The 14663-nt window shown below is 43.2% G+C and overlaps 2 long non-coding RNA genes across 3 annotated transcripts in view; one reads left to right on the top strand and one right to left on the bottom strand.

Annotated features, from left to right (window-relative positions):
- Positions 1–683: 683 nt before the first annotated feature.
- Positions 684–9685, bottom strand: LOC310636871. The gene is made up of 3 exons (XR_014491825.1): positions 9626–9685; positions 3197–3539; positions 684–2933 (listed from the first exon to the last, which is right to left on the bottom strand). It is a non-coding gene; the product is annotated as an uncharacterized lncRNA (long non-coding RNA).
- Positions 9686–12385: 2700 nt separating this feature from the next.
- The window catches only part of LOC310636870, a 143830-nt gene continuing 141552 nt past the window's right edge, over positions 12386–14663 (top strand). For both annotated transcript variants that reach the window (XR_014491823.1, XR_014491824.1), the window contains exon 1: positions 12386–12434. This is a non-coding gene — a long non-coding RNA (uncharacterized lncRNA). The remainder of the gene's footprint in view (positions 12435–14663) is intronic.

The raw sequence follows: 14663 nt of genomic DNA, 5'->3' as shown, positions 1-14663 counted from the left end.
TCAGGCTAAAACATATGAAGAACGGTTACAGGAACCGGGCATGGCTAGTCTAGTGAAGAGAAGGGCCAGGAGAGACATGATAAGTGTTCCAATATTTGAGAGGCTGTCACAGAGAGGAGGGGGCCAACCTCTTTTCCAAAACACCTGAAGGCCAGAGAAGGAACAACAGATGGAAACTGATCAAAGAGAAATTTTCTGACAATGAGAACAATCAACCAATGGAACAGCTTGCCTCCAGAAGTTGTGGGAGCTTCAACACTGAAGGCTTTCAAGAAGAGACTGGACTGCCATCTGTCATCTGTCTTCTGCTTGGGCAGGGGGTTGGACTAGATGGCCTGCAAGGTCTGGTCTGGTCTATTTCTATTTCTATTCTGTTCTGTTCTATTCTATCCTATTCTCTTCTCTATTCCTATTCTTCCATTCCATTCTATTGTTCTAACCACCATTACAACATGTAACCGAAATTGGCAGGCTCCATTACAGTTGTATCTCAAGGACTACTTGTATGGTGGCTGGAGAATTCTGTCACTCAAAATCAGGAGGACAAGAAGTTAGGAGATGGAAACTCCACATGTGGGGATTTTATAATCAATATACAAAAAACACAACATAAAAGCCTATTTGAGGAAGTTCTGGGGGAAAAAAATATCCAGAAACTTTTGTTGATAACCAGAAACGGGTAATTAGCTTTTATCAAACTAACATATTCCATTTATTTTCCACTATTATAGGTACAATGTGTTGGCTAAAAAGTATCAGGGCAGAATACAAACAGTCAATATTTCACCTACATTCTCAATGGGAGATCAGACACGAAATTCAAGCCTTCTCTAAATTTATCAACTTTTGCGTCGTGTTGATTTCCCTGTATAAAATAATGAGTGATTTATGCCTGAAGTACTGTCCACAGACTGGACATTTGAAAAGTCTCCCCCATGTGAGTTCTCTGGTGTTTAACTAGGATTGAATTGTGACTAAAATGTTTCCTACAAACCGGACACTGATATGGTTTCTCCCCTGCGTGAATCCTCTGGTGTATCATCAGGCTGGAATTCTGACTGAAACTTTTCCCACAATGGGGACATTGAAAAGGTTTCTCTCTTTTGTGAGTCCTCTGGTGGTTCACCAGGCTGGAATTGTGACTGAAAGTTTTCCCACAATCAGGACATTGAAAAGGTTTCTCTCCTGTGTGAGTGCTCTGGTGTATCACCAGGCTGCAGAACCGACTGAAACTTTTCCCACAAATAGGACATTCAAAGGGTTTTTCCCCTGTATGAGTCCTCTGATGTTTCACCAGGTAGGAATATTGACTGAAAGTTATCCCACAATCTGGGCACTCATACGGTTTCTCTCCTGTGTGAGACCTCTGGTGGCTCAGTAGGTTGGAATTGTAATTGAATTTTTTTCCACAATCTGGACATTCATACGGTTTCTCTCCAGTGTGATTTCTCCGGTGTATAACCAGTTCATAATTCTGAGTGAAGCTTTTCCCACAATCAGGACATTCAAAGGGTTTCTCTCCTGTGTGAGTCCTCTGGTGTTTCACCAGGTTGGAATTATGACTGAAAGTTTTCCCACAAACTGGACACTCATATGGTTTCTCTCCCATGTGAATCCTCTGGTGTATCACCAGACTGGAATTATGACTGAAACTTTTCCCACAAAGAGCACATTCAAAGGGTTTCTCTCCTGTGTGATTCCTCTGGTGTTTCACCAGGCTAGAATAGTGACTGAAACTTTTCCCACAATCAGAACATTCAAAGGGTTTGTCTCCAGTATGTGTCCTCTTGTGACTCATGAGTTGGAGTTTTCTAATGAAACTTTGTCCACAATCTGGACACTCATACAATTTCTCTCTTGTGTGAGTCCTCTGGTGTCTCACAAGGTAGGAATTCTGACTAAATCTTTTCCCACAATCTGGACACTCGTACGGTTTTTCTCCCGTATGAGTCCTCTGATGTTTCACCAGGTAGGAATATTGACTGAAAGTTTTCCCACAATCTGGGCACTCATACGGTTTCTCTCCTATGTGAGTCCTCTGGTGTATCAACAGGTTGAAATTCTGACTGAAACGTTTCCCACAATCTGGGCACTCATATGGTTTCTCTCCTGTGTGAGTTCTCTGGTGTTTTACCAAGTCTGAATTCCCACTAAAGCCTTTCCCACAATCAGAACATTCAAATGGTTTCTCTCCTATGTGAGTCCTCTGGTGTATCACCAGGCTAGAATTCTGATAGAAACTTTTCCCACAATCAGGACATTTAAAAGGTTTCTCTCCTGTGTGAGTTCTCTGGTGTTTCACCAAGTCTGAATTCCAACTGAAGCCTTTCCCACAATCAGGACATTCAAATGGTTTCTCTCCTGTGTGAGTCCTCTGGTGAATCACCAGGCTAGACTTCTGACTGAAACTTTTCCCACAATCAGGACATTCAAAGGGTTTCTCTCCTGTGTGAGTCCTCTGGTGTCTCACAAGATGGGAATTTGCAATGAAACTTTTCCCACAATCAGGACACTTGTATGATTTCTTTTCTGTGCGCATCCTCTGGTTTATCATCAGGCTGGAGTTCTGACTGAAACTTTTTCCACAATCAGAGCACTGAAAAGGTTTCTCATTGGTGTGAGTCCTGCAACGTATCACCACGTGGTCGTTGTCACAAGTAATTTACTGCATTGGGAGCACTTGTGAGGCTCCATTCCTTTGTGGGTCCTTCCACGAATCACAAGTGAGCCGTTCTGGCCAAGGCTTTTGATGCAGAGTATTTGTATGGCTTTTCTCCAATGTGGATCATTTTGTGCATAATCATTTGTGATTTCAAATTGCACTTTTCACCACAATATGCTCTTTGGTGTAGCTTTTCCAGTACTAATATTCTTGAGATTAAAATTATGTGTGACCCCTTGTTTAGTGTTGCTTTGGTTGAAGCTACTGTTTTCTTGCTCCTAGGGCAGGGGTCAGCAACCTGAAACAGTGAAAGAGCCACTCGGAACTGGTTCCCTCACAAAAGGAAAAACTGGGAGCCGCAAAAAAAATGTGTGCGCATGTGTGTACATGCACACATGCACAGAACAGGGTTTGACTGAAGAGTGGAGCCAAGTCCCACTTTTTTTTATTTTGGACTGCACATGGCAGAGGACTGGGAGCCGCATGAGATGGCTAAAAGAGCCGCATGCGGCTCCAGAGCCGCGGGTTGCAGACCTGTGTCCTAGGGCAAGGCCTGCATTACTCTCTACCTGCTGTGGCTTCCCAATTTCTTTTTTTCCTCCCCACTGACTTCCAGATATTTCCCTCTTTTTCTGGATTGGTTGACTTTGACCTTTTCATGTAATGTATCTTTGAGTTCTGCATACTCTACTTTTTCCAACTTGAAATCTCTTCTTGATTTTCTCTCTAGTTTCTCACCTGCTAGGGAAGGAGAAGAATTGTGTCGTTTTCTGAAGGAAATGGAAAATAATTTGATTTCTGGCTTGATTTGCTTTCCTTTTTAATGTTGCTTGTTATTCTCAATTGTTTGGAATGCTCTTGTTGGCATCATCTTTGTCTGTAAGAGTCAAAGAAAAGTTTTATTGTTTATAGAATGGCTGCAGAAGATGTGGAAAAAATATACAAATAAAAAGCAAACATGCCACAATTCTAAAACAGCCTCTTACATTCATTATGATTCATTTGACACATTGAGGATAACCAAGATCCAAGTTCAAATATCCATTCAATTATGAAATAAACTTGTTGACTTGAGTCAATAACAAATTCTTAGCCCTTCAATTATTGGATAGAATCTCAGTAATTAAGATAAATGTTTTAAAAATATGATTTGTCTGTATTACACTTTACCAAAATTTGTAATTGATATTCCATTTAAACAACGGCAGATGGAAATCTTTAAGTTTATGTTGCAAAGGAAAAAAACAAAGAATTAAATATAAATTATTGCAAGTCGCTAAGGAAAAAGAAGGTTTGGGTTTTACCAGATTAGAAATTGTACTTTGATGCTTTTTTTGTCTGGGAAAAAGAATGGTTGAGGTTAAGGGATTACTTGAACTAGAAGGCCATTAATTAAGATGTTGATGGCACAACTATTTTTGGTATATGATTAGGGAATGATATAAGAGCAATGAAGTTTGGAAATACAAAGAAGAGCTTTAATTTATGGTGGACATATGACAAAAAAGAAATATTTGATACAAATCTTAATACATAAGATAAGAAAATGAATATGAAGATAAAGCTAGAGACTTTTCTTTCAACCTTAATGGATAAGGAAAAAAAATGGAGCTTTGATGTTATATATGTTGGAACCAAGAATATTTTATGCACAAAAATGGAAGGATATTTTCATTCCCACAATGGACAGATGGCTGCAAAACCTGATGGAGTTAGCAAAGATACTAAATTTACTGCCTTGATTATAGAACATGATTAATTTTGTTTCTACATGGAAACTGCTTGTTCTTGAGATTAAAAAAAATGAAATTTTGATTTTGGGTTTTGTTGATTAGATATATTTGTTGTTATAGAAGTGGTTAGTTTATATAATCATATAAAGGTAAATAGTTGAGGTTTTATCTTAGTACCTTATTCGACTGCACCAAAAGGAGTTGGAAGTCAATACTGTTTATTTTCCCCTTTATCCTACACTTTTCTTTCTTCTCCTTTTCTTCCCTTATTTTACCATTATTTTCATTTTTGACTTCTACATTTTATATTTTGATGAATTAATAAAATATTTTTGAAAAAAAAATCCTTAGCACTGCGAAGGGTTTTATTATGTATGGGAAATATATCTGGAAGTGCTGAAGATAAATTATACATTTGTAGATATATGCATAGAGAGTAATAACAAATATACACACAGGTATAGCATAGATGGTACCTTGCTCAACAGTAGTAACTGTGAGAGTCCTAGTGAACAGTTACTTAAATATGAGCCACCAGTGTGCTGCAGCTGCCAAAAAAGCCAACTCAATGCTAGGCTGCATTAACAGAGAGATAGAATCAAGATACATAACACTTTACAATGCCTTAGTAAGGTCACATTTGGAATACTGCATCCAGTTTTGGTCACCACAATGTAAAAAAGATGTTGAGACTCTAGAAAGAGTACAGAGAAGAGCAACAAAGATGATTAGGGGACTGGAGGCTAAAACATATAAGAAACGGCTGCTTTAATTGGGTATGTCTAGTTTAATGAAGAGAAGGATGAGGTGTGACATGATAGCAGTATTCCAATATCTCAGGGGTTGCCACAAAGAGGGAGTCAAGCTATTCTCCAAAGCACCTGAAGGCAAGACAAGAAGCAATGGATGGAAACTAACCAAAGAGAGAAGCAACCTAAAACTAAGGAGAAATTTCCTGACAGTTAGAACAATTGCCTCCAGAAAGTTTGAATGCTCCAACACTGGAAGCTTTTTTTTATTATTGAAAAGTTTTAAAATACATTTTATCTTTAACAATCCCCCCCTCCCCCCCTACCTATCCCTCCCTACCCCTCCCCCCCCTTTCCCCCCCCCCACTTCCCAGAGCTAAGTACAGGGTATAAAAACAAAGAACAATCATAAACATCCATATGCTACCAACAATAAATTCTTAAATCTATCACTCTCTAGCTCATATAAGATAACTACAAACAATACTAATATTACATATAAAGAAAAAAAAAGAAAATAGAAAGGAAGACTTATTCAAATGCTAAATGAAACTTTTTAGTCCAACACTGGAAGCTTTTAAGAAGAGACTGGACAGCCATTTGTCTGAAAGGGTATAGGGCAGGGGTAGGCAACCTTGGCTCTTTTATGACTCTGTGAGTTGGAAGTCCATGAGTCATAAAAGAGCCAATATTGCCTACCCCTGGTATAGAATTTCCTGCCTGAGCAGGGAGTTGGAATAGATGACCTCCAAGGTCCCTTCCAAATTATTATTATTATTATTATTATTATTATTATTATTATTATTATTATTATTATTATTATTATAATATTAAATATCAATGCCTGAGAAGATCCTGGAAAAGATAATCAAGCAAAAGATCTGCAAGCAAACTTATAACCAGAAGGCAACATGAGTTTGTCAAAAAAGATCATGCCAAACATATCTTATTTCTTCTTTGATACAATGATTAAATGAGTGGACCAGCAAAATATTGTGGACAAGGTATACTGGGATTTCAGTAAGGCATTTGTAAAGTAGACCACAATCTACTTCTTCATAAAAAAATGTGAATAGATAGCATCACCATCAAATGTTTAGTGACTGGCTGACAAACCACACTCAGTGTGTGGTCCTTAATGGAACTAAGTCTATATGGAGGGGAGTAAGCAGTGGGATACCCCAAGGCTCTATGTTAGGCTTACTACTCTTCAATATCTTCATAATAATTTAGATGACAGAATAGAAGGGGAACTCATCAAATTTGAAGACGACATTAAGCTGGCAGGAATAGCCAACACCCCAGAAGACAAGCTCAAGATACAGAAGAATCTCAATATATTTGAACACTGGGCCCTCTCTAAAAAAATGAAGTTGAATGCCAATAAAAACCAAATGTCAAGGTACAGAATATGTGGAATCTGACTCAGTAGCAGTAACTGAGAGACGGAACTTGAAGTCCTAATGGACAATCACTTAAATATGAGCCAAGAGTGTGATGCAGTGCCAATGCAATCCTGGGCTGCCTAAATAGAGGGACAGAATTAAGATCACATGAAGTACCAATTTATAATGCCTTGGTAAGACCACAATTGGAATACTGCATCCAGTTTTGACCAGCACAATATAAAAAAGGTGTTCAGACTCTATAAAGCGTACAAAGAAGAGCAGCAAGGATGATTAGGGGCTGGACGCTACAACATATACAGTGGGACAAAAAAGTATTTAGTCAGCCACCAATTGTGCAAGTTCTCCCACTTAAAAAGATGAGAGAGGCCTGTAATTTTCATCATAGGTATACCTCAACTATGAGAGACAAAAAGGGGGAAAAGAATCCAGGAAATCACATTGTAGGATTTCTAATGAATTAATTCGTACATTCCTCGGTAAAATACGTATTTGGTCACCTACAAACAAGCAAGATTTCTGGCTCTCACAGACCTGTAACTTCTTCTTTAAGAGGCTCCTCTGTCCTCCACTCCTTACCTGTATGAATGGCACCTGGTTGAACTTGTTATCAGTATAAAAGACACCAGTCCACAACCTCAAACAGTCACACTCCAAACTCCACTATGGCCAAGACCAAAGAGCTGTTGAAGGACACCAGAAACAAAATTGTAGACCTGCACCATGCTGCGAAGACTGAATTTGCAATAGGCAAGCAGCTTGGTGTGAAGAAATCAACTGTGGGAGCAATTATTAGAAAATGGAAGACATACAAGACCACTGATAATCTCCCTCGTTCTGGGGCTCCATGCAAGATCTCACCCCGTGGGGTCAAAATGATCACAAGAACGGTGAGCAAACATCCCAGAACCACATGGGGGGACCTAGTGAATGACCTGCAGAGAGCTGGGACCAAAGTAACAAAGGCTACCATCAGTAACACACTACGCCGCCAGGGACTCATATCCTGCAGTGTCAGATGTGTCCCCCTGCTTAAGCCAGTACATGTCCGGGCCCGTCTGAAGTTTGCTAGAGAGCATTTGGATGATCCAGAACAGGATTGGGAGAATGTCATATGGTCAGATGAAACCAAAGTAGAACATTTTGGTAAAAACTCAACTCGTGTTTGGAGGAGAAAGAATGCTGAGTTGCATCCAAAGAACACCATACCTACTGTGAAGCATGGGGGTGGAAACATCATGCTTTGGGGCTGTTTTTCTACAAAGGGACCAGGACGACTGATCCGTGTAAAGGAAAGAATGAATGGGGCCATGTATCGTGAGATTTTGAGTGAAAACCTCCTTCCATCAGTAAGGGCATTGAAGATAAAACATGGCTGGGTCTTTCAGCATGACAATGATCCCACACACCGCCCGAGCAATGAAGGAGTGGCTTTGTGAGAAGCATTTCAAGGTCCTGGAGTGGCCTAGCCAGTCTCCAGATCTCAACCCCATAGAAAACCTTTGGAGGGAGTTGAAAGTCCGTGTTGCCCAGCGACAGCCCCAAAACATCACTGCTCTAGAGGAGATCTGCATGGAGGAACTGGCCAAAATACCAGCAACAGTGTGTGCAAACCTTGTGAAGACTTACAGAAAACGTTTGACCTCTGTCATTGCCAACAAAGGGTATATAACAAAGTATTGAGATGAACTTTTGTTATTGACCAAATATTTATTTTCCACCATAATTTGCAAATAAATTCGTTACAAATCCTACAATGTGATTTCCTGGATTCTTTCCCCCCATTTTGTCTCTCATAGTTGAGGTATACCTATGATGAAAATTACAGGCCTCTCTCATCTTTTTAAGTGGGAGAGCTTGCACAATTGGTGGCTGACTAGATACTTTTTTGTCCCACTGTAAAGAAGGGTTGGAGGAATTGGATATGTCTACTTTAATGAAAAGAAGAATTAGGGATGACATGAAAGCAGTGTTCCAATACTTGAGGGGTCAAGAAGAAGGGGTCAACTTATTTTCCAAAGGACCAGAAAGCAAGACAAGAAGAAATGGATGGAAATTAATCAAGGAGAGAAGCAACCTGGAATTAAGAAGAAATGTCCGAATGGTGAGGACAATTAACCAGTGGAACGGCTTGCCTTCAGAAATTGTGGATGCTCCATCACTCCCGGCTTTTAAGAAGAGACTGGACAATCATTTGTCTGAAATAATATAGGGTCCCCTGCTTGAGAAGGGGACTGTTGGACTAGAAGACCTCCAAGGTTCCTTCCAGCTCTGTTACTCTTGTAGGAAGAAAAGTCTCCATCATGGTTCCTCCAAGCAGGGAATAAACAGGGCAACTGCTTTGGGATGAAGGTTGCAGTTTATTGCAGAGGAAAGGCAGACAGAAAGATGGATCCAACAGGAAAAGAAGGACTGAGCACACGTGGGTAGTGGGTTTTTATACCCCCTGGACTCTATTGTCTGGAGTTATTTCCTGTTTCAAGCTTTGTTATTTCCTTTGTCACGTATTCTGTCCTGAGCCTAGGTGTGCCACTCTAGGATTCTTGCTGGTTGTCTGTCCCAGCCCACCTCCCTGGGGCAGGGGTATGTAGATTTTAGAAGTCTGAAGTCTTCTTAGCTTCAACCTTCCTGAATGGTTTACATCTGCATTTCTATAGAGTTGGTTTCTGCTTGGGGGAGGGAGACTTGGGGCTATTAAGAAAAACTGGGCATGCTTTTCTGCCTTTTTAAGATCCTTTTAGGAAATATATTTTCCTGCCCTTTTAATATTTCCTTCTCTGGGGAGCTGACTTCCTGTTACAAACCTCCAGTGATGGAGCACCCACAACCTCTGGAGGGAAACCATTCCCAAAGAATCAACCTTCACTTGAAGAAGCCTTTTTAAATCTTCCCACCAGCAGAAAAATTGCACCACCAGTTTAACAGTGTGCGGCACCAGCGGACTGGGAAAAGAAGGAACATGCAGCAGCAGCAGCTGACCTGCTTCAGCCTAGTTGCTTCTCTGCTTGGACGCCGTGGAGGAAACCAAACAGCCCGCTTGCTCCCGGCTTCTCCTCCGACCTGCCCTCCACTCACCCCCCAGCTGCTGCTTCCATCCTTGAAATTGCACAAAAGCCTCTCTGCATACCTTCCTCCTCTCATGAGTGATCCCCAAGAGGAAGTTCCTCTGCCCTTCCCATCTCCTTCCATTCTTTCTAGCAATAAAGTACTCCATGGTTTTAACTCCCTAAAAGCTCAACCACAGAACCCGTCCACGGTATTGTCTGTCCTCTTTCTAGGCACAAATGTTGCCTATGTGACTGTTGTGACTCAGGGCCAGCCTGTGGGTCCGACAGCCGGGTCCGATGTATCGGAGGACTCAGATGTGGGGGAGGAGGGAAACGAACCGGCTGATGATGATTTGGAGGCTTTGCAGAGTCCTCAGCCGGGGACCTCTTCTCAGCTGTGTGAGCCCGAGAGTGCGGAGGATGATGACCCACAGCTGGCCCTGTTCAAGGACGCCCGACGCAGGAGGCAGACGAGCAGGGACAAACAAAGAAAGACTATGGGACTCCTCGGGAGGAGGCACAGGGAGACCACGCCCTGAGCTCTCTATAAAAGAAGTGTTTGGGGAGGGGCTGGTTGCTGAAAGCAACTTTTTCCGCTTGAGAAGACAAGCTCTTGTGTTTTTTGTTAACTGCGTAATTAAATCTTGGCAGTAGCCTTTTAGCCTTGGACGCTCTCCAGTCTCTTCTTTCTGATAAGGGGTTTGTTAGAAGAGGGCTGGTTCAGAACAGTGACCGCCATCTCCAGACAGGAGGCTTCTCATCCAAGAAAATTCTACAGCTTCTTCAAAACTCAAGAAGCTTCTTAGATGAGAAGTGAAACTTCTTCAAGGAAAAAATTAAGTCCAGCTGCCTTTTGAAAAACACCTTGGACAACCACGATCTGGATGATTGAGAATCTGCATAGATAATTCAAACTGTCCTAAGGACAGGGCTTTTTTTCTCATAGAACACTCAGAACGGAGTTCCGGCACCTTTTTTGGATGGAACCTTGTAGGGTAGGCAAGGCAGGTTGTATGACATGTGTGAGTTCCAGCACCTTTTTCTTTTACAAAAAAACACTGCCTAAGGATATCTGAGGAATCAGGAGACGTCAAGGACAAAAAAAGGAGGATTGGAAGGCCAAGGAAACTTTCAAATTCTGATGAGGAGTTCCTTTGAGAGATTGGAGGAAATCCACCAAGGACCTGGCTCAGCATCCACCTACTTCATCAGGAGGCCACTTGACCTTTCTACAGTCTGAATCAGGAATGGCCTTTGTGGATGGGTAGCAGCCAAGAGACCACACTTGCAGAAGGGGAACTGGGTGAAAAGGCTAAGATATGCTGAAGCTCACAAAAATTGGAGTGAGGATCAATGGAAAAGAGTGTTATCCAATGATGAATCGAACTTTGAAATTTTTGGATCCAAGTGTTGACAATACATGAGAAGAGCTGGAGAGAGATGGACAAATGAGTGTCTGCAGTCTTCAGAGATGTTAGAAATACGTTTAAAACACTAACAAAATTGGACTGGTAAGAAAAGAGTTTATTCTGCAGAAAATAGAAAAAGCAGTTTGCAAAATGCGGTGAATCTCAGAGATACTTCAACAGGAAGCATCTAAAAACAGAGACCACACTCAAATGTTCAGATCCATAGCATTATATACATCCCTATCCCGAAGCCTTCCCATTCCCCTCTGTTTCAGTCCATTTGAAAGACTTCAGAGGTTACATTCTTGTCCGGATCGCCTGGCTGGGAATGGGAAGGGAATTAAAGTCATGGTTTGCAACTGTAGAGTTCCAAAATGACCAGCAAGCTGTCAACAGAAATCCTGAGGGCAGGGTGGTTCTCCTAAAAATTGTCTTTGTGAGACTACAAACAATAACTAGTAGGGAACTTCAGTGCCTACTAGTTGCCAACAAGTAACAGCTTGAAACCTCCCTCAGCACCAGTTAAATAAGTTGCTGCCAATCAGATCCCTCTCCATTCGAAATCAATTACTGCAAATGCTGATAGCAGTTTGGAAAGATGGGTTGCATGAAATTCCCTGAGTTAGGCTGGCATTGCGATTAAAGCTTTTTTGTGGCATCCGATGGCTCCTGTGATTCATTTTATTTTATCCTTGGAGAACATGTTAAGGGGGAATCAAGTTGTGACTTTGGCTACAGCTTTATTTTAGAGATGAAGACCCTTAAAAGAGGAGAGGGAAGGCAGGAAACGGATCCTACTCAGAACAAGGGCTTCTCCATATATTTGGGGGGGGACGGAAACCGTAAGAGTGAAACGTGACTAGCCCTTTTGCACGTTAAGAGTCAGTTGTGCATTTTAATGCAATTTGTTATTCAGAAAAGATGCAACCCACGCCCTTGTTGACAATACTGCATAAGGTTTCAGCTACTGTATTCAGCAAATCGCAGCGTCTAATGCCGGGGTGAAGGATGGCGGGTAGTCCAACGGCATCTGCTGGACTTTCTCGCCCATCTTCCATAGCCATGAATTCCTAATTTGCATTTAGAGGTGCCGATTAGCACATGTAACTGTCTTTTTTTTTAACACCGATCCTTGTTTTTGATCCTCTGACTTTCCCCTGGGGGGGGTGGTGACTTTTTTTTGCGGGGGGGCCCGGCTGGAGGAGTTTGGCTTTGCTCGGCTGCGCCCCAGTCGCCCGCTCCCCGCAGCAGCTTCCGCGAAGGGGTTAAACCCAGAGAGCTTTTCTCTGGCGCCTAGAGAGGACGCAGGAAAGGAGGGGAAAGGGGTCTGGGAGTCAGCTTTCGGCCCCTCCCGCGCCCCCCTTCCTGGTTTCCAGACGTCTCTTACGGCAGAGCTGCGGAGGTTCCCCTCGCGGGGAGGGGCGCCAGGTGGGCGAGGAGGCTCCGAGAGGGGGAGGGCAATCAGGAGGGGGGAATCCCCGGGGGGGGAAGGGGAGGGGGGATTCCTCGGGGGAGGGAGGGAGGGAGGGAGAGCCAGGTGGGTTTCCCCCAGTTGCGCCCCCTCCCCTTCCGAGTCTCCGCCTTTCCTCGCGGGCTTTTCTGCTCCGTGGGAAGCGCTGCGCCTTCGCTTCTCCTCCTCCTGGGTTGCGGCTTCCGCGAACGGCTCTCCGATCCCCTCCAGGTCCTTCCCCCGAGCCCCCCTCCTGCCCCGCAGCCCCCCCTCTTGGCGCAGCCCGGCTCCCCGCCTGGGGGCTCCCGGGGATTCCCGGAAGGTTGGGCACCCCCGTTCCCACGTTCCCCTCTCGCTGCTGGGGAGGGTCAGCCTGCCAGTGCCTGGAGGGGAGGAGGAGGAGGGGGAGGACGGGGGGAGCTCTGGGCTGGGAGGGAGCGAGGCTGGAGGGGAGGGCGGGGACCCTGCGAGGAGGAGCTGAATGGCGTCTGGAAGGCGGGTGAGGGAGAGCCGAGAGGCGTCCAGGTGGGCTTGGCCAATGGGCTGCCCTGTCCAGGTGGGCTTCCTTTGAGATGGAGCCCCTGAATCTGCCTCTCTTACGTGCCCAGATTCCCTCTTTGGTGACTGCCGCATCCCTGTTTCTCTCTGCCCGTGTAAAGGAACAGCCCTGTCTGCGGAGGTTTTCAATTTTAATTGCAGCCCTTTAAATGGGCTGTATAATCTACACTGAAAAAGAAGTTCTGCCCTGTTTTTTTTTTACAAACAGCTTTCCAAAGAGATCCAGGGAGTTCTGTGATATACAGTGCATTCAGAATGTATTCAGACCCCCTTCGGTTTTTGTTAATCTTGTTATACTGCAGCCTGATTCTACAAATTTTGAAATTATTTTTTTTCTCATTAATCTACACTCAGTACTTCATAATGACAAAGTGAAAACATATGTTTAGAATACGTTTGGCAACAATTTAAGCCTTGAGTATTTGGAGTATCACACAACAAGCTTTGCACATCCGGATTGGGGGATTTTCTGCCATTCTTACTAAGGCCCTATTACCCCGGTTGCTCAGTTTGACAGGCCAATCAGCTCTTGGAAGAGTCCTGGTTGTGCCAAACTTCTTCCATTTGAGAATTATGGAGAATTATGGAGGCCATTGTACTCTTAGGAATCTTCAGTGCAGAAGAATTTTTATTGTAGCCTTCCCCAGATCTCTGTCTTACAGTAATCCTGTCTCTGAGCTGTGCGGGCTGTCTCTTTGACCTCATGGCTTTTGCTCTCCTACATCTACAGTATGCATTATCAACTGTTAGATCTTCTATAGCAGGTATGTCAAGCTTGTGATGTCGCGCGACGTATCACGACTTTTTCCCCATTGCCGGCAATGGGGAGGGCGTGGTTTCGTTGTGATGCATCCGGCCCACAGGCCGGCAGTTTGACATGCCTGTTCTATAGAGAGGTGTATAACTTTCCAAATCATGTCCAGTCAATTTAATTTACCACAGGTCGACTCCAATCAAGGTGTAGAAACCTGTCAGCAACAATCAAGAGAAATGGGAGACATCACAGCTAAATTTCAAGTGTTGTTCTGTTTTCGCTTTGTGATTATGGGGTATTGAGATTAATGAGAAAAAAATGAATTTAAACAGGTGTAGAATCAGGCTGCAGCACAACAAAACTGACAAAAGTGAAGGAGGTCTGAATACTTTCTGAATGCACTGTATGTAGAAAGGTGAAAGAATTTCACGTCAAGGGACAGGCCTGGGAGCTCTAATAACTGCCTGCAGAGCATTTTGTGCTATGCACAAGAGGCAGGTTGATTGAGCTCCAAAGAAACTTGAGTTGTTGGAATAAAATGCCACATGGAGAGTTTTTGTTTAGATTCTATCAAGCCAGTCCTGCTTCCTCTAGTTCAGGGGTAGGCAACCTCGGCTCTTTTATGACTCATGGACTTCAACTTCAAGCTGGCTCAGGAATTCTGGGAGTTGAAGTCCATGAGTCATAAAAGAGCCAAGGTTGCCTACCCCTGCTCTAGTTACTCCATTACAATCTTCCCTTTCCAATTTTCAGTTTTTTCTCCAAATTTTATGTCTATTTAAGGCACAGAATTTCTCTAACTCTCTCCACCTTCGCTTTCATAGCTTTCCCTTTCTGCAAAGCCAACAAGCACGGCATTCCCTATAGGAGCCCCATCCATGTATGAATAGGTTCA

The sequence above is a fragment of the Vipera ursinii genome, assembly GCF_947247035.1.
Source record: "Vipera ursinii genome assembly, chromosome: 2".
Taxonomy (NCBI): domain Eukaryota; kingdom Metazoa; phylum Chordata; class Lepidosauria; order Squamata; family Viperidae; genus Vipera; species Vipera ursinii.
This window is presented reverse-complemented; position numbering and strand designations above follow the sequence as displayed.